The following is a 23,108-nucleotide window of genomic DNA, read 5'->3' as shown; positions in this document are numbered from 1 at the left end:
GTCCGAACCCGCCACCCTCAGCATATTGGGCTGGCGCCCTACTCACTGAGCCACAGGCGCCTCCCTGTTTTCTGATTTTTTTTTTTTTGGCCGGGGCTGGGTTTGAACCTGCAACCTCCGGCATATGGGACCGCCGCCTTACTCCTTGAGCCACAGGCGCCGCCCCGTTTTCTGATGTTTAAAAATTTGTATTGCTTTGCTTTTTCAACCCCACACTTCTCAACTTAATGAGATTACTGAGCTTTGGATGATAGGTCCCAAACCTGCTTTTTTTTTTTTTTCTAATGGCCTACTAAATCTATTCATACAGCTCCTGAATATCTGTACATGTTCTATGTGCACAGGGAGGAGAGAAGAATCACTTCGAATGATAGATCATAAAAGGTTCAAACAAGAAGATTTTTTGAAGTAAACTAGCCCTGTGATTTTAGTTTAGGGATTAAAAAAAGAGGAGTGCTAAAAAAATCCATCTGGAATCACAAATATTGATGAGTAAGATGCAGGGCTCGTTCTCAATTTACCTGAAGGACAGTCAAGGATTGTATTTCCCTGACTTTTAATCATACAAATTTCTAAGTCGTTGGAACTGAATGACAAAATTTACATTTCCAGGTAACACTTGAGTGTGTGTTTGAACATGCATGTGGCTCTCGGCCATTCTTTTTCCTCATTTGCTCACTCTTTTGTTCAATGCACTTGAACCTGAGCTGAATAGAAGTGGAGGTGTACATAGGCCCGAATCCTCCTATCTTAGGAGACATCAGAATATTGGGGGGAAATCAGTAAACGGAAGATACCATATACTATGAAGCACACTAAGATAAGTTGTTCACTAGCACAAGAAGAGGCATGAGTAACTCAGCATTTGACACAGAGAATGTTTTAGTGATTTAAAGGAATCATAAAATCTCACTATTTCAGGTTTTCTTGTTTTTTTTTTTGTAGAGACAGCGTCTCACTTTATTGCCCTCGGTACAGTGCCGTGGAGTCACACAGCTCACAGCAACCTCCAGCTCCTAGGCTTAGGCGATTCTCTTGCTTCAGCCTCTCAAGTAGCTGGGACTACAGGTGCCCACCACAACGCCCGGCTATTTTTTTGTTGTAGTTCGCCTGGGGCTGGGTTTGAATCCACCACCCTCGGTATATGGGGCCGGCACCCTAACCACTGAACCACAGGCACTGGGCATAGTTTCCAGTCCCGCTCCCATTTACATTACCTTTGACATATTGCTATCTGAGTCTCATTTTTCTCAACTCTTAAAATGTGGCTAATAACATCTGTCTTGAAATAAATTAATGCACATAAAACACTGACCAAAATGATGCATTTTAGTGGACACTCAGTAAATGATAGGAATTATTATTAGTGATTCAAAATCATTAAAATAATTATGGGATTCAGAATACTCAAAAGTATCACATTTATTACTACTGATGGATTAATTATTTCACTACTGAAGATACGGTACATAGAAATGATATCAATTCCAGAACTGGTAAAGATTCCATATCTGTGCCACCATCACTATCATCATCCTCATCATCATTGTCCCCATGACTTTATGCTTTGACTTAAAAGTCTTACTTCCAACAGGAGGAATGCTTTCCTCAGAAGACATAACAATGATTCCATTAAACAAGAAATAAAGGGTGAGGTGGCTCAGGCCTGTAATCCCAGCACTCTGGGAGGCTGAGGTGGGGGGGATTGCTGGAGCTCAGGAGTTTGAGACAGTCTGAGCAAGAGCAAGACCCCATGTCTACTGAAAAGAGAAAAACTAGTAGGGCATTGAGGCAGGCATCTGTAGTCCCAGTTCCTTGGCAGGCTTAGGCAAGGAGATTTTTTTGAGCCCAAGAGTTTAAGGTTGCTGTGAATTACCATGATGGCATGGCACTCTACCCAGGGTGACAGAGTAAGGACTCTGTCAGGGAGAAAGAAGAAATAAAGAAAGGAAGGAAGAAAGGAAGGAAGGGAAGGGGAGGGGAGGGGAGAGGAGGGGAGAGGAGGAGAGGGGAGGGGAGAGAAACGAGAGGAGAGGAGAAGAGAGGGGACCGGAGGGGAGGGGAATGGAGGGAAGGGAAGGGAAGGGAAGGGAAGGGAAGGGAAGGGAAGGGAAGGGAAGGGAAAGGAAAGGAAAGGAAAGGAAAGGAAAGGAAAGGAAAGGAAAGGAAACCACTGTCCACCACTTACACAGCCACCACGGACTCCTCCTGCCTCTGAATAAATAGTCAAGAAAGAGAGATACAGCAATGGCCGGGTGATTGATCCCAATCACCAGGGAAAACATTGGACTCCACAACAGACATAAAGAAAAGCACGTCTGGAATACAGAAGACCCTTAAGTCATCCCTCAGATTACCAAGACTTGTCATTAGGGTCCATGGGAAATTACAATAATCCAGTGCAGGAGGAACTACAAATGGCCAGACCCTTCAGTAATGAAGATTTTGGTCACTCTGTCAGGTAAAGAACCGGGATCAGTGAGGGCAAAGTTAGCGTGGAATGGGTGATAGAAGAAAGTAGTTATAAATACCACATCCAATCACGTATGTGACCAGTTCAGAATTGAGAACTGTAGCCATCATGAATATTCCTTTCTTATTTTGTTATAAATAAGTTAGCTGTATTAAGCAGATACCATGTTTTCTTCCTTCTCTTATCCTTTCTTCATGCAACATGAGATATATTGACTAGACATCATCATATTTATTTATAGTTTGCTTTACACAATAATATTTAAGATACAAAATAGCTAAGAGAAGAGTAAATATTACCCAAAGGCTTTGTATCCTCTTCTCAAGAAAGAATTAGTGCACTTTTGTTGCATGCAAGATGATTGTATCATGCTAGGTGAAATGATGAACTTGTTATTGTCTTTATTATCTTCTGGAGATCAGGTATGGTTTCAGAAAATACAGGGGGTGCCAAAAAATGTATACACATTTTAAGAAAGACAAATCTCCATTAAAATTACAATACTCAAGTCATGTTTGACTTTTGCAATTACAAGAGATACAAGATAACATGATTTTTCAGCATATGTTAAATGTTATATATATATATATATAATTTTTTTTTTTTTTTTTTTTGCTGTTTTTGGCCAGGGATGGGTTTGAACCCACCACCTGCAGCATATGGGGCTGACTCCCTACTCCTTTGAGCCAGAGGCACCGCCTAAATATTATAATTTTAAAACTTTTTTCTTCTTAAAATGTGTACTCATTTCTTAAAATGTGTACTTATTTCTTAAAATGTGTACTCATACACTCTATATGTATGGGAGCCAATTTGAGAAGGGGATGACTTGTGGTGGTTAATTTTATGTATCAATTTGACTGAACCACAGTGCCTAGATTATTTGGTCAAATATTACTCTGGATGATTCAGCATGGATTTTTTGAATTAAATTAACATTTAAATTGGTAGACTTTGAATAATGCAGACTGCCCTTCATAGCATGGATGGGCCTTATCTAATCATTTAAGATCAAAATAGAGCAAAAGTCTGGTGTTTCCCTAGCAGGAAGGGTTTCTCTAGCAGATGGGATTTGGACTTGAACCTGAACAATTGGCTCTTCCTTGGATCTCCAGCCTTCTAGTCCATCCTCCAGACTGTAGACTTGCCTGTATGAGCCAATTCCTTAAAGTAAATATCTCTGGCTGTCTGCGTCTCTGTCTTTCTCTCTCTCTCTCTTTCTTCTCTCTCTGTATATATATATGTAGGTTTTATACACCCACATATATATAACATATATACATATATAATATATTATATATAATTAATAAATATAATAATAAATATAGTATATAATTATATATATATTCTGTTTCCTCTTTAACCTATTTATTCTGTTTCTCGGGAGAACCCTAACTAATGCGATCATTATCATAATGACGTTTATAAAAATAGTATCAGCTGCTAGCACTGACCCAGGGCTTCCATACTCTAGCTATCCTGTCTCATGTTGTGGATCTCATAGAACTTCACAAGAACTTGTAGAAGTGGGAACTATTATTGCTGCTATCAGGAAACTGAGATCCATGAAGTCCAAGTAACAGATCCATATTGATAGAAGAATTTTCATTTTATCCCTACAAGAGTATGGTGTAGTAAATGCATGCATGAATATGAATGAATGAATAAATAAGTGTGAAGTGCATTAAATATTTGAAAAGATGTCATAAAATACAAAGGAAACCAATATCACAAAGATAATTACAGCAAGTATGACAAATGCTAATAGGTGAAGAGGCGAGGCACCCTGAGAACTGGAAATACACATCACGACGTTCTCACAGCAATTTGAAATGACACCAGGACCCATTGGACCTAGTGATCTCCGCTTAGCTGCAGATAAGCTCCGTGTTTGTAATGCTTTTTTGTTGAGCTTAGGAAATATTTATAGTAAGAGGGCTAGGCCTGGAGCTTACAATCTAATGAAGGGGATTAGACCAGGATACCAAACACCATAACACCAGACAGATTCAAGTAAGTGAAGTGAGTCAAGAGTAATGTGATGAGTTATCTGTCTAATCTCCAGAGAAGGGGAGTGTGTAATTGTCGAGACATATTGCATGAATGACATTGTTTTTCTCTCAATGTGTCCCACTCCACTCTCCTCTGAGGGGAACTAACACCCAAATGCGTAGCCTTCCAAGGGACAGAAATTCTTATTCAAGGTTTAAAGACCGAGGTAGGAAGTGGCCTGCGCCCACCCCTGGCCTCATGTCCGGATGCTTTCCCCCTTGCCTTCGAATATCTAGCAGCACTGGCCGTGGTCAGATCCTTGCCTCCATCAGTTCTCACTTCTCACCAACCCTTTACACAAGCTAATTGCACCACCTGGTCCTTCTCATGTACACACCTCCTCTTGCACTGGTATGTTCGACTCATTCTTGAGATTTTGGGTCTGGAGGCACCTCCACAGTGGCACCTTCTCATAGCTCCAGTCCAACTCAGAAGCCACTGCTTCCCAGGACTGAGTGCATCTCCTGCGGAGCTCTTACCTTCATTTGCAACTGAAAACATGTGACCAGTGGGAGGGCGGGCTGGGCTCAGGAGAACACAGACGGGCAGCTCCTTCCCTTTTCTCTGGGTGTGTAAGCTGCTTTCTGGTGCTGTGTAGCTTGGGGAGATCACATAGCTCCTCCTTTATGTATTTACACATTTAGAATTTAAAATGTCCATCCCAGACTAAAATAAAAACTGTATCTCTTGCCCAGTTCAACTCTTCTACACTTGGGGCTGCTCTAGGCTGGGAATCTTCCTCCCACTTCCACAGCCTCATCACACATGCTGGTCCCATAATCTGGGTGGTCCTTTCCTATCCAGTGACGAATGATTGGGAGAAGAAAGTGGAGAAACATTTAGTTTGTTTTTAGTTTTGTCTTTCCCCGGCAGATACAGTAGCTACTTAGTAACTATCTTTTAATTGGGTAAACTCATGTTACGACTTGGAAACTGTGCTTCCTCATTCTTGAGACAATGAAACGCTAGACCACCACGTGGACAAGGTACCATAGTCCTCCTACAAAATATTTCCAAAGGTTCAAACAAATGTCCACCTCTTCCTATTTTAAATGGTCCATATAAATGCCCACCTTTGAACTTTGCAAACAGCACATTTATTTCAACCATTTGGTGCCTGCTGGTGGGAGGGATAGATGTTTGGTGCAATCTTCCTCACCACTTCCCTGCAGCCCCGCAAACGCCTGCTCCCACCCTGCGCGTTTAGCCTCTATGTGTTCTCCAGTGCAGCAGCCACAGGACCGTTCTCTCCCGCTGTCTCCTGCCCAGGCCTCCTGTTGCTTCTGTTTCCTCTGTCTGGCTGCACACTGCTTCCTGCGCCTAAGAGAACTCGCCCCCATCTTACACACCAAAGCCCTACACATTTAGCTTTCACTTTGATGGCATCTAACAACCTTCTAAAATATGTAGGGAGGATCAGAAAAAGACAAGAGCTCAGAATGGCTTGAAAAACTAAGAAGGTCAGTCCACCGTCCTAAAGGCACCGATCTGCAGGCACTGTCCACCAAGCTACCAAATAAAATGAAATACAGTCTTCTTTTGTCACATAGCTCAAAAACCAGAGGGCATTTTTTTTTTCAAATAAAATGTGATTCATATCGTCCCACAGGTGGCTTTCTGACTGGACACTCAAATACTTGTGTTAGGTTTCCATAGAGCCATTAACCCAGAGGTAGCTCAGAAAATGTCAAAAGATAAGAAGAAAAACCTCAAGTTAAATTAACCTGAATTCAAACTACTGATTACATACAATTTTTTTAACTGGGCCAAGTTTAGCTGTCATTGAATTGCTCAAGAGGCATCCAATTTATATATTTCACTTGATGCTTCTAATTGTAAGGGGCAACAATCATCAACAGAGCTATCAGCTATGTGGTTTTCATTTGAACCCTTCCATCTCCTAACTGTGCTGATTTCAGCTCTGTGGCCAACAACTTTGAATATAGAAGTTGTTGAAAAAGAGTTACATGGTCCCAGCTTCTTGGGGGAGTTGCTTCAGAGAATATTTCTCTAATTAGAAGCACAGCTCTAGAATCTAGAATAGTTGTAATTTAATTGTGTTGGTGGCAAATTGTGGCATTTTCCTCACAGTAACAGTTTGGTATATTTTTGGATGATTTGAGTTATAGATACAGTACAGACTGCAAAGATATTAAGAAAGAGAAATTGCAGCTCAAGTTAAAAATATATTGGTTATATTTCTCACCATTGCCTTAAATATAGTATATTAAGTTGAAAGCTTTGCTACATCATATTCTCCTGAGTTGCAGTATTTCACATGACAGGTATTATGAGTACATGACAAAATAAAGAATGGATTGTGTGTTGAATGGTGTCCCTCCCCACAGTGATGACCCCAAAGGTGATGTCCATATCCTAATCCCTGCAGTCAGTGACGGTGACTAACTGTGTTGGGGAAAAGCCTCTTTGCAGATGTAAATCAGTTAAGGATCTGTAGATAAGGTTATTTTCTGGTGGGCCCTAAGTCCAAAGGCAAGTGCCCTTACAAGAGAAAAGCAGAGGGGGTTTCGAGACAGAGAGTAGAATGGAAGACACAGCCCCAGAGCAGAAGGCCCGTGAAAAATGGAGGCAGAAATCAGAGTAATTCAGCCTCCTACAAGGTCTGGAGGCACCAAAAGCTGGCAGAGGCCAGGGGGACTCCTCCCCTAGAAAGCAGCCCAGACCTTTCAACACTCAGATTGCAGACTTCTTGCTTCCTTCCAGAACTGTGTGCGGAAAATTAAATTTCTTTTTGTGTTTGCTTTAAGCTACTAAATCCATGCCAATTTGCCACAGCAGCCTTGGTACATTAACATAGTATGCATTCTGTGTACTCTGGTGAGTTCTGGTTTCAGGTTTTATTAGTATAGGCTGCTATATTTTCACTGTGATTATAATACTAAAGCATGTTGGTGTTACATTTATACATTTTCAAATGAGTTTGCATTTAGAGTAAGCAATAATTAAAATGTACACTTGCGAAAGTATTTACAGAGTTTTTACTATGTACCAGGCCATTAGCCAGCTGCTGAGTAGCCAACGATAGGCAAAAGCAGCCTTGGGCACTGCTCTCACTGAGCTTACACGGAATTTATTGCACATACCTTGGAGAAACTAAGATTTATAGCAGTATCAATGTGTTCCCCAGTAACTGGAAAAATCCGTTAACCTGGCAATTTCTGGATGGGTCCCTTGCAGGATTATTAGATTGTATTTTGTAGAAACTAAAGCAATATGACAATCATAATGGTGGCAGACAGGAGAGGATTAACATATTGTCACTTGAAAGGTGCAGTCAACATGCCAGCCCAAACCCTGGTTATCCAAACTCTATTTCCCAGATATTGATTTTTGAAACAAATTCACGGGACATGAACCAGCCAAATTACATACTGTATGTGGAAGGAAGTTTTCCTTTCACTTCAGAGAACATCTTATGATGCAATGCAGTGCAGTGGTCGTGATGATCTACACAGCTCATCCAGCAAAGCTCCGGGTTAGATTCCTGTCCTAATACTTATTCTTTTTTACTCAAAAACCATAACACCTGAAAATAATAGGGCAGGAAGGAAAAGTTATCAGATTATACACATTGTACCTTGAAAGATGTGTATCCAATTATTACAATGCCATTGTGAAAAACAGAGGCTGGAACTCCATTATGAATGTGGGGAAGGGATAGATTTGTATATTTAATTATATTGTCTAATCTTTGAGCATCATAGGATATCACATTGATTATCTCATAGTGAGAGAGTGATAATTCCTCAGTGTGAATTGCTGGGCAAATACCACACATTTATTACCAGAAAAGGAGCTGAGATTTCCAGATCACTTGTCTTTGATGAGTAACTCGGAGCTTTGCTGGATGAGCTGTGTAGATCATCACGACCACTGCACTGCATTGCATCATAAGATGTTCTCTGAAGTGAAAGGAAAACTTCCTTCCGCATACAATATGTAATTTGGCTGGTTCATGTCCCGTGAGTGGGTTTTCAATACTAACACACCTAGAACAGTGCTCTGCCCACAGGAAATAATTACTAAATTTTCAAATTCATTTTAATATTAGATATGAATTTATTCCTCATTCAATACTCGTCTAACATGACTAAAATGAATTTGTATAAACATCCTTTACACCCAAGGCTCTTGCTCACTTCCACTTTCTCTGATGCTTAAAGATTAGACAATATAAAATAAATATACAAATCTATTCCTTCTCCACAGTAATGAAGTTCCATACTCTGCTTCTCACACTGGCATTTTAATGATTGGGTGCACGTCTTGCAAGGTACGATGTGTATAATCTGATAACTTTTCTTTCCTGCTCTATTATTTTCAGGTGTCATGGTTTTTGAGCTAAAAAAAGAATAAGTATTAGGACAGGAATTCAGCTATTTCTTTCAAAAATCAATGTCCAAGAAATAAGATTTATAGTGGTATCAACATGTCGCACAGTAATTGGAAAAATCCGTTAACCTGGCAATTTCTGGATGGGTCCCTTGCCAGATTATTAGATTACATTCTATAGAAACCAAAAGCTCCTGTGGCTCAGTGAGTAGGGCGCCAGCCCCATATACCGAAGATGGTGGGTTTAAACCCAGCCCCGGCCAAACAGCAACAAAAAAATAGCCGGGCGTTGTGGTGGGCGCCTGTAGTCCCAGCTGCTCAGGAGGCTGGGGCAGGAGAATCGCGGAAGTCCAAGAGCTGGAGGTTGCTGTAGTCCTGTGACGTCATGGTACTCTACAGAGGGCGGTAAAGTGAGACTCTGTCTCTACAAAAAAACAAACAACAACAAAAAAAAGAAACCAAAAGCAACATTGGAAATCATAATGGTGGCAGACCAGCGTGGATTAACCTATCGTCACTTGAAAGGTGCAATCAACAAGCTAGCCAAAACCTGGTTATCGCAACTCTATTTCCTCAACATTGATTTTTGAAATAAATAGCTAGATTCTTGTCCTAATACTTAGAGTGTTTGGAATGTTTACATTCTCAATAGTCTAACTATGCTGCTTTCTTATAGCAACAAAATATTGATCCCAGGATGGATGGAGGAATGAGTAGATGGGCAGATGTGTAATAAAATATATTAAATATTTTTAGCATATTTGGAGATTTTGGAATGCTTACAAATAAGAATATTGATCCATGATGGATGGCATAATGGATAGATGGATAGTTGTGCAATAAAATATACTAAAATACTGATAGACTCTACATGGTCGATATTTTAACCTCACTGTGGAATTCTTTCACATTTGCTGAATGTTTGAAAGGTTCATCATGTAATCTTGAAAACACTGTAGTCCTGTGGCCTGATTTGAATTGTAGTGACGTCACTTTTGAATATTTCATTTCAAGAGGGAAAACAATGAAAATGTGTCTCAGGTAAGAAGACCCTGGCTTCAACTAACTGGCTTCAAATAACCAACAGAGGAATTATTTAGAGAAGGTTAATTATTAAAAAGATAAAAACATCTAGCTCATTGCATTTTGATCTTCTGGCAAAGATATTTTTGATATTTGGGCAAATGGTACAAACACAGATTTATCACCACTTCATGACACTTTTCAACACCCAGCTGACTTAATTTTGGCATCTTCTGCTGAAGGTATTTTCTAGCAGATATAAATAAGAACCCTTTGATTCCTAGCAGGGATCCCAGAAACTCACCAGAAATGGCATTTGAGGGGCACAGTTACCACCAGAGAATAAGTAGGCAAATGCTTGTGAACGAATGGCCCCTTTCAGGAAAAGGACAGAACTGTTCTCTTTGCAATGTCAGCTGTACTGGGCATGTTTTATGTGAAAAGCTTCCTTTGAGACATCAGGAGCTCAAAGATAATCAGACATTGGTGCTGTCTTTGGTAAGTTTCAGGTAACAGTCTAACTATGCTGCTATCTTATAGCAACAAAACGTTACTTGGGCAATGACCAGAAAATATAAGAGTGTTAAAGTGAAGGGCAAGACTCCGCATGTGAAACATAATCTTTTCTCTCTATCCTCACCTGTATCTGTAGGAATTTCCAAAGTTTTGACTCATACCTTCAAATCAGAGTGAGAGTAGCTTCCAAATTTGCACTTGTAAACCTCACTCACTCCTATTAGGCCAGTCTTGGATTTCTGTCATGGTTATTCTTGTCCCTGGAAATGTTTAGTAATGATCATTCATTATTTGGATTCGGAACTTTGGTCATTTAAATCAAACCTTTATTTCATATAAAAACAATCCATCTAGGTAAATCGACTTGCTCTGTTCACATGGAACTTCTTCACTTTGAAAGTTGTTTTATCCCATGAAGGTCCAAATCCTTGAAATGTCAGTGAAGAATTGAAAGTATAAATGAATTTTTAAGCCACTTTAACTTTATGTCTATTATGCATTTATAACAGATATAAATTATAGAAGATTATTTTGTAAGTATTACTAATCACTCTCATCTCTTCATACCAAATACATAAATCTCTCAGCCTCTTTCCATCCCTGCTTGGAAGCGTATACTTTCTATAAATGGTTCCCTTGACCACTGCGTTTCTCTCCTGGCTGGCATTGCTACCTTCAATCTTGCTCCTCCCTGATTTATTTTTCTTAAGACTTCCAGACATATTTCAATTTCCTTATTTACTGACTAAAAGTCTTCACTGATTTCTCCCCGGCTGAACAAAATGCCAGCTTGGCTTTTAAGGCCCTACCCAACACAACCCTGTTTACGTTTCTGTCTGTCTCCCTCCTTCCTCTGTCCCTCCCTCCTTCCTTCTCTCCATTTTCCTTCCTTTCTTCTTCCATTTTATCAAATATTTATCTAATTTCTGGTATGGTTCACATCATCTCAATAGATACTGGGTATAGAGAGATAGAAATGAAAAACCAACCTCCAGATAACATTAGTATGAAGGAAATTCTACAGGTTTATTAAACTACATTAAAGACTAGCTCGGTGGAGAGATGTGCCCTATATATGGTTGGAACATTGCTAACAAGCTTAATACTCTAGTGAGACCAAGTTCCCCTAAGTTTGTCTATAAATTCAATTAAATTCTGTCAACTATTTTGTTATGTTGTATTTTTTTTTTTGGTGGAACTTAAAAAAAAAGATGCTAGAAGGTATACAGAAAAGCAAATAGCAAAACATTTTCAATTCACTCCTGATGGTGACAAATTTAAGGGGCTTGACTTTTTAAAGTAAATTTTTAAAAAAAAAAATAAGACTCGATAATTAAGTCCATGTAATATTCCCACATAGACAGACAATGGAAGAAGGGTCCAGACAAGAATCCATACAAAGGTGGAGATTCAATTTATAACACAGCTAAAATATTGTTAGATCATTCGCAGAATAATTACTCTTCTATAAATGATGCTAAAACAATTAATTATATAAGAAAATAGAAATTGGACTCTTACCTCACACTTCATACACAAATGAATTTCACATAAGTAAAAGAAAATGGAATAATATCTTAGAGAATGTCACATGATCTCAGGAAATGTAGTTTCTTGATTAATCTTTCAATGCTTCAAAGTGTATAGAGAAAGATCAATGTTTATTTGCACTAATATTAAAAACTTCAGTAAATTGGCAGCCCCATAAATAAAAGAGAAGCCAAAAATTGGGAGACCAACACACCTATTATCTCCAACATACTTAACTAACAGGATTGTATCCTGCATAATAAAAGAACAAGAAATCACCAAGAAAACCACAATTCAATAGAAAAATTATCAACACTGAATCTAGAGCGGAGATCAGCAAAGTGCAAATTGAAATCCTCAAGAGATAACAAAGTGCCCCCCAAGTAATTTGACACAATTAAACTTTCCTTCAAAAAGCTCTCAGTGGCCAAAGCTGGAACAATCTGAGAAATAAAAAAGAAAATTGCCTTGGATTATAACAAAAATATAAAATAAATATTCATAAGTCCATACGGAGACCCACAAATGTTTGAATAAGTAAATAAATATATCACCCATGCAGTAACATCTCAAGTAATTTATGTAAACACCTCACCTTCACGGGGGTGGAGCAAAGCTTTCCCCTCCTTAAGTGTGAGCTGTGCAGAGTGACTTCCTTCCCAGGAGTATGGTGTGGAAGGGGAGACAAAAGAGCAACATGACAACGAAGAAACCTGACAAACACTACCTCAGCAAAATGATCAAGTTGAACAGGTGAAATGACACCGTGTGCCCTTGTTATAATGTGATGAAAATGTCACTTTACCTCTGTGGTCTTACTCCCAAGAATACATAGTCTCAATGCAATCATGAGACTCAATATCCACATATCTCCATTGAGGGACAGGCTACAAAATACTCCCCCAAACTGTTAAGGTGACCAAAAATAAAGTCAAATGTCGCCCTTGAAAATCTAAGACATGATGACTCTTTGTAACTTGCTATCCTGGATGGGATACTGAAATAGACAAGGACATCCCTTAGAACTATGAGGAAATTGTGAACAAAGTGAAGGCTTTTGTTAATAATACTGTTTCAATATCGGTTTCTTAACTGTAACAAATATAAACTAAGAAACTGGATGAAGAGCATACTGGAGACTCTGAACTCTCTTCATGAGTTTTTTGGATATCTAAAACTTTTCTGGAATACAAACGAAATTACAATGAAAGTATTTTATCAGCAATGTTAGCAAGACTGTGGATCTACTGAAACACATGCTGTTGGTGAGTGTACATTTTTTTAACCACTTTGCAAATAACTTGGAATTATTTAACAGGGTTGACTGTGCATAAGTCTTATAGTCTAGCAAAATAGTTCCTGGTATCACCCCCAAGAAACCATTGCACTTTTCTATTAGAGCCAAGTGCATAAGGCTGATAATAGATGCCAAATAACAAAACTGGCACAAGTGTTCAGCAAGAGTAGGTGTCCACCAAGTGTAGGGTATGTTTATTTCTATCCTACACCAAGAGTAGACAGATCAGGGTCTAATCATACAAATGAATGAAAATGCGTGAACTAGAGCTATACCCAGTAGTGGATAATTCTGAGAAATATCATTATTAGCCATAAAGCAAGTTACAGTAAAATACAATTGTTATGTTTTCACGACATATATTAGAGACCCGCAAAGTAATAATTATTTTTGGGGGGGATATCCACAGGTAGTAAAATTAGTATCATGGAAATTATGAGAAATGATGGGACACACAGGAGCCTTCAAAGAGAATGTGGGTATATTTTTCTCAGACTATGTCGTGAGTGAAACATTGTTTGTTATAGTATTAATCTCTAATCCTTATACAGTTGAAGAAATATGATTTTGTTTCTGTTAAAATTTGTTTATAGTAATTATTTATTTATTTTTTTTTGTGGTTTTTGGCCAGGGCTAGGTTTGAACCCACCACCTCCGGCATATGGGACCGGTGCCCTACTCCTTGAGCCACAGGTGCCGCCCTATAGTAATGATTTTTTAAAAGACAGTAGCACCTTCTTATTCATCCCTAACCTGATAGCCCTAGGGTGCCTTCCTATCCCCAGCCCCCACCAAAACAGGGTGTCACTCTGTTGCTCAAGCTGGCCTCGAACTCCTGGGCCCTTCACCAAAGCCTTCCTAATGGCTGTGATCACAGCGCACACCGCCATTCTCAGCTTCAAATACCTTCTTTCTTCTGTAGGGACAGGAAATCTACCAAGAGCCTTCACTTTGTATCTAGCAAAGAGGGAGATATGTTATCTGTTCATAGGTGATTGATTCCTTTTGGTGTTTTGGGGAAGCAAGAGAGAGAAAAGACGCTTTTAAGTAGTTCAGGGAATAAATGTTGCTGGTGATTCTTTAAAGATGACAAAACTCTGTTTGTGTTCTTAAGCAGCCCAGGATCCTGCCCACGGCGAGCAGATTTTTCATTAATGGCAAGTTTAAGGCCAAATGTAAATATTCTTAGAGAGATAAATGTCAATGCTTTAAAAGGGGGACAGGGGAGATTACAAAAAAGAGTGGGAGCTGTTAGATCCTATTTGAACTCTCCAATATCCATTTAGATTGCTCTTAAAGGTTTCACATCTGAGGTTGTTTGTCTGCATGAGCCATTATTAGGTCTGTACTGGGGAGCATTAGTCTGTGGAGCCACCCCTGTATTCCTCAGTTATGTATTCGTCTTGGTACTGAAGTAGAGATACGCGGATTTGTTCATAGATGGTTTATAATCCACTACAAACCTATGCATTATAATGAAACTTTGGCCAGAGGTTCTGAGCAAATCTGTCTTTCCCATGGGCTAGAGATTTAAGAAGGTATAAAGGTTGGATTTGGAGCTGATACAGCCATTTTACCATGTTGATGGAGCAACCTGGGAATGCAGCCAAAATTGAAAAAGGCAGATGCAAGAAATGGAAAAGTAGCTCGGCCCTGGTAGCATCACCTGATCCCTCAATCCAGCTATGCTTGAAGCTAGATCATTCTCTTGCAACCGAGAGACCCATGAAAATGAATCATCCTCAAAGAAGACAGGTTTGTCCCATAACGACAGGAGCTGGGGCTAAAACAAATGGAGAGTTGGAAGCAGCCTGGAGATTGGACAAGATTATTCAACACAAAGCTTCCGAGTATTTGGCTTTGTGTCTAGTAAACAGAATGAAAATGCTGTACGGTTTTATGATGGCACTCGCTCCTAGCCTGCATCTGGATTGGAGGAGCAGACAAGTAAAAAGCCAACAGCCTGTTTTTTTTTTTTTTTCTTTTTTCCTTCATGCCCTTGTCCTTCTAAGAGCTTATGTGAAGCCCTGAATCCCTAGAGCAAAAGGTAAAGACGGGTGACAGGGTCTGGGCAGGTTTACTGCTGTCTCGACCTGATAGTCAGCGAGCGTACATTGGATGATTGGATGTCCGTGCCTGAATCACACAGAGATAAATGCACTTCTCTTCTGTTCTCAAAACCCAAATGTGCTGCTGTTAGTGAAGAAAAGCAAACATTGACAGCTTCAAATGCTGCCTTCACCGTTCATTGACCAGCTACTTAAGTTCTGTGTAGTATTCCCAAAATGAAGATTGTCACTGAGCCCAACTTACATATTTGTGGTAGGTATTAAGAGCGTTATTATATAAAAAGCACTGGGAAGATTGCCTGGCACATAGTTACATGATATGCCTATATGAGGTCTGACAATGAAAGCTCATGAACTCATCCTAGAAAAAGTGCTTTGAAGAGTGGACTAGGCGCTGGAGTCCTTGCAGGGCTTCCCTAGGGGAGGACTTCAGAGAGGACCACTGGATATTCAGCAATGATGTATGCAGCACTTTTCCTGAGATGAGTGTGCAGACTTACTTGTCTGACCTCGTATGTCAGATAAATATAAACGTAAATATTAATAAATGAAGAGGACAAGTTATTCAGGGAAGGAAGAGAAAAAAATGACAATACTATTGAATATTTACCATATGCCAGGCCCTGTTTGATCTTTTGCTTACATTATCATGTTGGTATCTCATATGTGGGCTGGTCTTTAAAAGAGGAACACAAGCTGCGAGAAGTTATTTCCAAACTATAGTATCAATACTGAAGATTATTATTATTGTTTTTTGCCCTCTGGGAGGCAGAAGTATAGACCCAAGTGAAAGTGGGCCCAGCTTTGTCTAACCTTGTCCATCATTAAGGGTATCATTTGTGAATTTATTAAACCCGCCTTACTTTTTTCATGATTTCACTCCGTAACTTCAACTCCCTACTTCAATGTCTGGGGAACATTTAATGAGCAACCAGAGACCATTCTCCCTGACACCTGCCTACCAGAAGGCCATCCCTATTAAATACTTCATCTCCCCACTGTTTTCAGGGCAGTTTTGCTGTTCTGAAAGGCGCTGCCTTTCACATCCAGGTGCTGGGAAGTAGAGGCTGAGCTGGGCTGGCTGTCCATGTCCCCATTCTGAAGTTATTATCTGGTGCCCCGAGGCACAGAGCTCTAGGCTGCTGGCATTGGCTTTCTTGCCTCTTGCTTGCTCTTTAATGAGGATAATTCAAGTTGAGCTTCACCTACCCACCACTTCACTTTTCAGTGGGGCCGGGTCTTCCTCCATGGAAGGTTAATTAAGCAAAAGCCTCAGCAGCTTAGTCAGAGAGTATTGAATGGTGCCCACTCATTGATGGCTAGCGCACATCTCTCTAGTGCAAAAAGTGGCAGCTTCCGTGTCAGCTGGGGGCTCACAAGCATGAGGGATTTTTTGCCCTTGATGTCAGTGTTAGTCTCCTAACCCTGTCCTTCCAGTTAGTAAGACCCGAGACCCTCCTTTCACTGCCCTTTACATTCAGCACATCATTTAAGTCCTTGTCTGAAACTGTCACTTTGCCTGCAGAGCTACGGACCTGCCACTTTAACAAAAACTATCTTAGTCTGTGTTCTGTCGCTTAAAATGGAATACCAGAAATTGGGTAATTTATAAAGAAAGGAATTAATTTCTTACAATGACAAAGGCCGAGAAGTTTGAGACTGAGGGGCTGCTTCTGGTGAGGCCCTGTTGCTGGTGGGAGCTCTTGGCAGTAACTCACATGCCCAGGACGTCACGTGGCAAGGTGGCTCAGTCTCTCCTCGTCCTATAAAGTCACCAGCCCCATTCCTTTGGTAACCCATCAATATATTAACCCATTAATACATCGGCCCATGAAGAAATGAATCCATCCATGAGTGCTGAGCCTCCATGATCCATCTTAAATCCTCCCCGATATTGTTACATTGGGGATTAATTTTCCAACACGTGTAGCTGGGGGGGGGGGTGCATTGAAACCATACCTATAGCTAACGTCTATTTAGTGCTTACTGTCTGACAAGCATGAATCTAAGATTTTTGACTCTATTAGCTTCTATATTATTTATAGCAACTCTGTGAAGTAGGTATTGTTATTAACCCCACTTGCAGATGAGAAAATTTCCCAAAGTCCTATATCTAATAATGACAGGCCCAGTCCTCAGCCTTAGGTAGCCTGCCACCAGCACTAGTGTCTGGATGACAATGCCTCAAGCTGGAGTTATAATGCTTGACTTTTCACGCCCTGGGTCTAGTCCGTGTAAGATGACTGACTTTCTTACCAAGCTACGACGCTTTCCTGGATACCACTCAAACTGCCTCCTCCAGCTGGACTGTACCAAGAGTGCATCCTTCCTTGACCCAAACTGCCACAGTCCAATTGTCTCTGTCAAGAATTCAGAATTAAGAAAGAGACAGAAAGTTAAACCTGATGTGACCTTCCTGGAGCTGCAAGATCACGTGGAGTTGGGGCTATAGTATGTTTGCATTTCAAGGTCACTGACAAAGCACAATTTGGGGGATAGCTATTAAAAAAGAAATAAATAACATTTCAGTGGCTAGTTAAAAGACAGAACAAAAAGGAGTGGAAACCCCGTTTTTATCAGCAAGAGGGTGAGTGTCTTTATTCCAAGACGAGAGAAGAAAGAGGTTGACCTGCAGAAAAGTAAATGAGGCAGGAGTGAAGAGGTAGGTCGGGGAATGTAAAGTTTTCGATAATCTCGTTGGGCAATTTCAGCTCCTGCACCATTCCTGAGTCCCAGCTATACCCCACCATATTTCCTGCCCTTCAGTTCTGTACATTTCCACTATAGCTTTTCCATAAACACCCCCTCTAACTTAAACCAGCTTGAAATGACTTGTTCTTTGCAGCCCCATGATTACTGACCATCATATTCAGGGAAAGAATTTGCCAAGTAGTTTCATTTGGTTCTAGTATTCCTTTATTATTATTATTAAATCATAGCTATGTACATTAATGCAACCATGGGGCACCATACACTGGTTTTATATACAATTTGATATATGTTCATCACACTGGTTACCATAGCCTTCCTGGCATTTCCTTAGTTATTGTGTTGAGACATTTATATTCTACATTGAGTAAGTAAGTAAGATGCACCATAGGTGTGGTCCCACCCATTGCCCTCTCTCCAGCCATCCTCCCCGCTCCCCTCCCTTTCTCCTTTCCCCATATAAACTAAGTGTAAGAAATCTAACTGTGCTGTATTTTCTTGGTGTTTAGTGGAACAGTATGTTTTCAGATTGTGCCTTCCATCTTTTGGCAGGACCTCGGTCCTGTTTGCAGAATGTTGGTTATTCTCAACAATCCAGTGTGCATTTACCCTACTACTGCCAATGATCCCTCCCAGATTTTTGCCAACAATTTACCATCTTCATTTCCATCTTTGGGGTCTGGGAAAGCCAAATGTCCAGTTCAACGGGCAAAGCTCACAGGGGATTTGAGTATGTCCTAACCATTGCTTAAGGGCAGAAAAAGTGACCTAAGTCCTTCTAATCAGTGCAAACATCAGAATGAACGCGTAGGGATGAATGAACTGCTGGGATGGATGCAGGGATGCAAATATTCTCTGGCTGATAGAAGTCAATCAGCAGAGAAGTAATCCTGGGCTTCCAAAAGTTATTTTTTGCTCCCATCTCAGAAAAGGATCATTCTAGGTGGAAGAAGAAAGAGAGAGAGAGTGACGTTGTTTGAGCCCCCCTAGCCCACTAGGACTTAAGCTGCATCTTCTCCTGAATTATTCAATTACATAAGCTCAGAATTTTCTTCATTGTTTTCTATGCCAGTTAACTTGGAGGAATTTTTACATTCTTCAATAAAATGAGCAAAACAGAAGATATAAAATAGTGTATATATTATAATCCTGTCATCATCATCTCTTTATCTATCATCTATATAATCATGAAGATATATTCACCAGATTTTTTTTATTTTTTATCATTTTTTTGTTTTTAATTTTTTTTTTGTAGAGACAGAGTCTCACTGTACGGCCCTCGGGTAGAGTGCTATGGCATCACTCCTGGGCTTACGCGATTCTCTTGCCTCAGCCTCCCAAGTAGCTGGGACTACAGGCGCCCGCCACAAAGCCTGGCTATTTTTTTTTTCTTTTTTTTTGTTGCAGTTTGGCTGGGGCTGGGTTTGAACCCGCCACCCTCGGCATATGGGGCCAGCGCCCTACTCACTGAGCCACAGCCAATGATCTAAGGATGTGTGTTGTGGCAGATGGAATTGGAGAAAAACAGCAAGGTCGAGGGGAACAGTCAGGACGAAACATCTGTGATAATATTTGATTTATGCGAAGTTATCTATGATTGAAGATAGGATAGAGATATATGCTTGAATGATCAATAAAGTGTGAAAATAATTGTCTTAGACCCATGGGATTTTAGCTGATTTTTATTTTTCTTTTTATACTACAACGTATTTTGGCTTTTCAGGTTTTTGTTGTTGTTGTTGTTTTTACAATTAGAAGATGTTAAAAAGATATTAGAAAGAAATATCAATTATACATAGGAAAGTGGCCTTTACCATTATTAAACATTTTATAATTTTTAATCCACTAGCGATTAATGCTTCAATTTATTAAAAGCTCTTTTGACAGCACAAGTTTAAAAATGTTTTACAATGATTCTGTAGAAAATGTACCGGTTAAAGCACTGGGTTAAATGAAATTGAATGCAGTTCTTTACAGACTATATTAAGGGAACATTGTGTATCTCCAAGAGGCGGACTGAGTATTCAGCAGTTCTCAAATTTATTGGATCATGGAATATCCCTGTGAGTAGTGTCTATCATAGAATACATTTGGGGAAACAAGGAGAGAAAAACAAAAGAAATGGAGGACATACTAAAGGCTTTAGCGTCCCATATCCTGGAGTTGCTTGTAAACAAGAGAGACGATTGACTTGCCTTGTGACCTTGGATGACTTGTGACCTTGGGCTGTCATGTGCCTTCTCATGTTTCACCCTGAAATCGGATGTAACAGGCCTCCTTCTTGGGGTCATTGTGAGGATCACCTGTAATAAATATAACGACATATTGAAAAAAGCCCACAGATTTTAGGTTCTCTGTATTAGATTTTCTCTTATGGTATATTTCCCGAAACTTACATAATAAGGGAAACAATTTAAATGCATTTAATATTATTTTTTATACCTTTCCTACTGTGCCTACCATATATGCGTGCACACACACACACGTGCACACTCACCACACACACCATACAAATATATTCACAATTTTTGCTATAAAAAACCAACATTGCATAGGAAATAAGGCACAATTTATTCTTGCTGGGAATAAACAAACAAATCAAAAAAGAAGCACTCGACTTTCTGAATCAGTAGGGCAAAGGAAAGTGACAAGAACAAGTGTTTTGTTCCTGTCTAATTTTGTCATATGAAACAGAAACTTACTTAAATTGGTTTAAGGCTAAAAGAAGGGGAAATTGTTACGAAGACTTGAGCCTTCTCTCTTAAACCAAGACTAGAGCTGCAGTTGGTCCCCTGGTGGGCGGGAGGAGGGCCCAGCACCTTGGAAACTGAGGCCGGCTTCCTCTCGATCCCTGCACACCATCCCCTTCCAACTCCTCATCCCGCTTCTCTTTGTGAAGAGCTTTCTTTGCCTTATTTTGCACAAGGCAGCTGAGGGAGGGCCTGAGTTTGCATTTCTTTAATTTCTCTGACTAAAAAAAAAATTACTTAATTGTGTTAGCCATAATTAGACATTCCCAAAGGGGTGTCCACACCTGATCCAGTGTCCATTTTGAGTCAGTGTCTACCTCTGATCCAATTAGCCACCAGCAGGGACAGCAAACACATGACATTCAACTACTAAGGATCCCACCTCATGTTTTGGGTTGGCGAAATGCTCAGAGAGCTAGGTTTGTGTCCTGAGCACCCATCCTAAAAGGCATCTTAGAATTGGTCAGGACTCTCTCTCTCATCTTGACCTTGCTATGATTTGTTATGAAAATTTTGAGATACCCCAAAATTAAGAAATGTAAACTCTACACCATAGAAACAAATGAAGCCCTCCCCGCAACACTGTTAACTTGCACAAGTGAATCGGAAAGGACCTGTCCACTCCGTTTCTTGGAAGTGAAATAATGGACCATAACACAGTCTGTCTCAAAACTTTCATAGTGACCCATGTACCTCTTTTTATCTAGGCTGGAGATGCAAGTTTGTGGGTCCCTTCATATCCTTCTGAACCCATGAAGTCTTGCCAAGATGGGGCTGAGCAGTAGCCTGGACCTGGATATTTCCCATCTAGATAAAAATTATCCAAATATCTGCACAAAATTGGTTAACTGTCAAGCGGCCACGGTAAAGGCAGAGGACCAGTGACCAGCTGATAAAACCGAGGAATGATCTAACATACATTTTCTTTTGGTTTTAAATTCATTTCATGAATACTACTTTGGCAACACAATATTGATAGTTTATGCCATTGAAATTAATTAGTCTTTACTAACTTCAGGCCAACCACGATTCCACACACATTTGTAGTAAAAGAAATACAGATACGTAATCTGTGATGAGGGCTGTCTTAATTAAAGTTTGAAAGAAATCATTAATAACACACACATATCAGAATGTGCCCTGAATTATGCTAAATGCCTTCCAGGCACTGCCATATTTAATATTCATAAAAGTCTTATGAGGAAAGCACCAGTTTTATTTCCATTTTATAGATGTTAAAACTGAGGCTAAGATGTCCAGTAACTTGCCCAAGAGTACACATCTAGCTTTGGTGGATTTAAACCCAGGTTGGTTTATATCCCAGCTGGAGCCTTTACCTGGATATATACCGCCTCCAAAGTAGAACGTTTATTTTTAGACAATGGAGATGTTTAGGTGCTGACTTCTGACACCTTGGAGCTGAAGGACACCAACTTAAGAGTGCAAAATGAGAATAAGGTTGGATGCAAGCTCTAGGCAGGCCACTCTGCTGTGCTGGTGGCAAATTCATATACCATCCCTGGCCATTCTCCTGTGCCCCAGCATCCACTGAGGCTAAGCTTTGGCAGACCCCTACTAATGGGCTAAGAGCAGCCTTTCAGAAAGTTGATAATTCATTTTGCTGTTTGGGACACTGGAAACAATTCACCACAATCTGCCCAAAGAAGCTTCAGACCTAGACGATCCTAATTCAGAATCAAATAACGGTGTAAAATAAAAGCGGGGTGGGGGGGCGAAAGGGGGATATGGCCAACTTAATAGTTCTGTGGGACCCAGGAAAGAAGACCTGGAAATAAAGTCAGATTACTTGCATGAGGTGAAAACTTAATGAGGTAAAGCTCCGAGATGTTATAGCAGCATTTCTGTAGAAGTCTTAACATCAGAGTATTAACATGTTGTATCTTTTTAGTACTATCTTAAAGCAGTCACTCTGAACACGAATCACTTAAAGTCCTTTCTTCCATATAAATAATTGGCCTATTACTTTACAGCACAGGGAATAACATAAAATTTTAATAAACCTTTTAAAACTTCAGAACTAGCAGTATATTTAAATAACACATTATATAGCCTAAGATATTTAGGAGACTAAATCACACAGATCATTATTTGTGTTTAACTCCCCAACTGACCTGCTAACCAATGTGGAAATCTAAATTCTATTTAGATGGATAGTCAATTACATATTTAAATAATTTTAATCTCACTATTTGATTTTTTCCTTTGATGAAATTATTTTAGTGTTCTAAATTAGAAGGACTTTGGAACATCTTACAATCATCAAAGTAAGTTAATGTTATACTTCTATTTTACCCCTAAACATTATGCTATTTAGG

This window comes from Nycticebus coucang, chromosome 8 (assembly GCF_027406575.1).
Source record: "Nycticebus coucang isolate mNycCou1 chromosome 8, mNycCou1.pri, whole genome shotgun sequence".
Lineage (NCBI taxonomy): Eukaryota > Metazoa > Chordata > Mammalia > Primates > Lorisidae > Nycticebus > Nycticebus coucang.
This window is presented reverse-complemented; position numbering follows the sequence as displayed.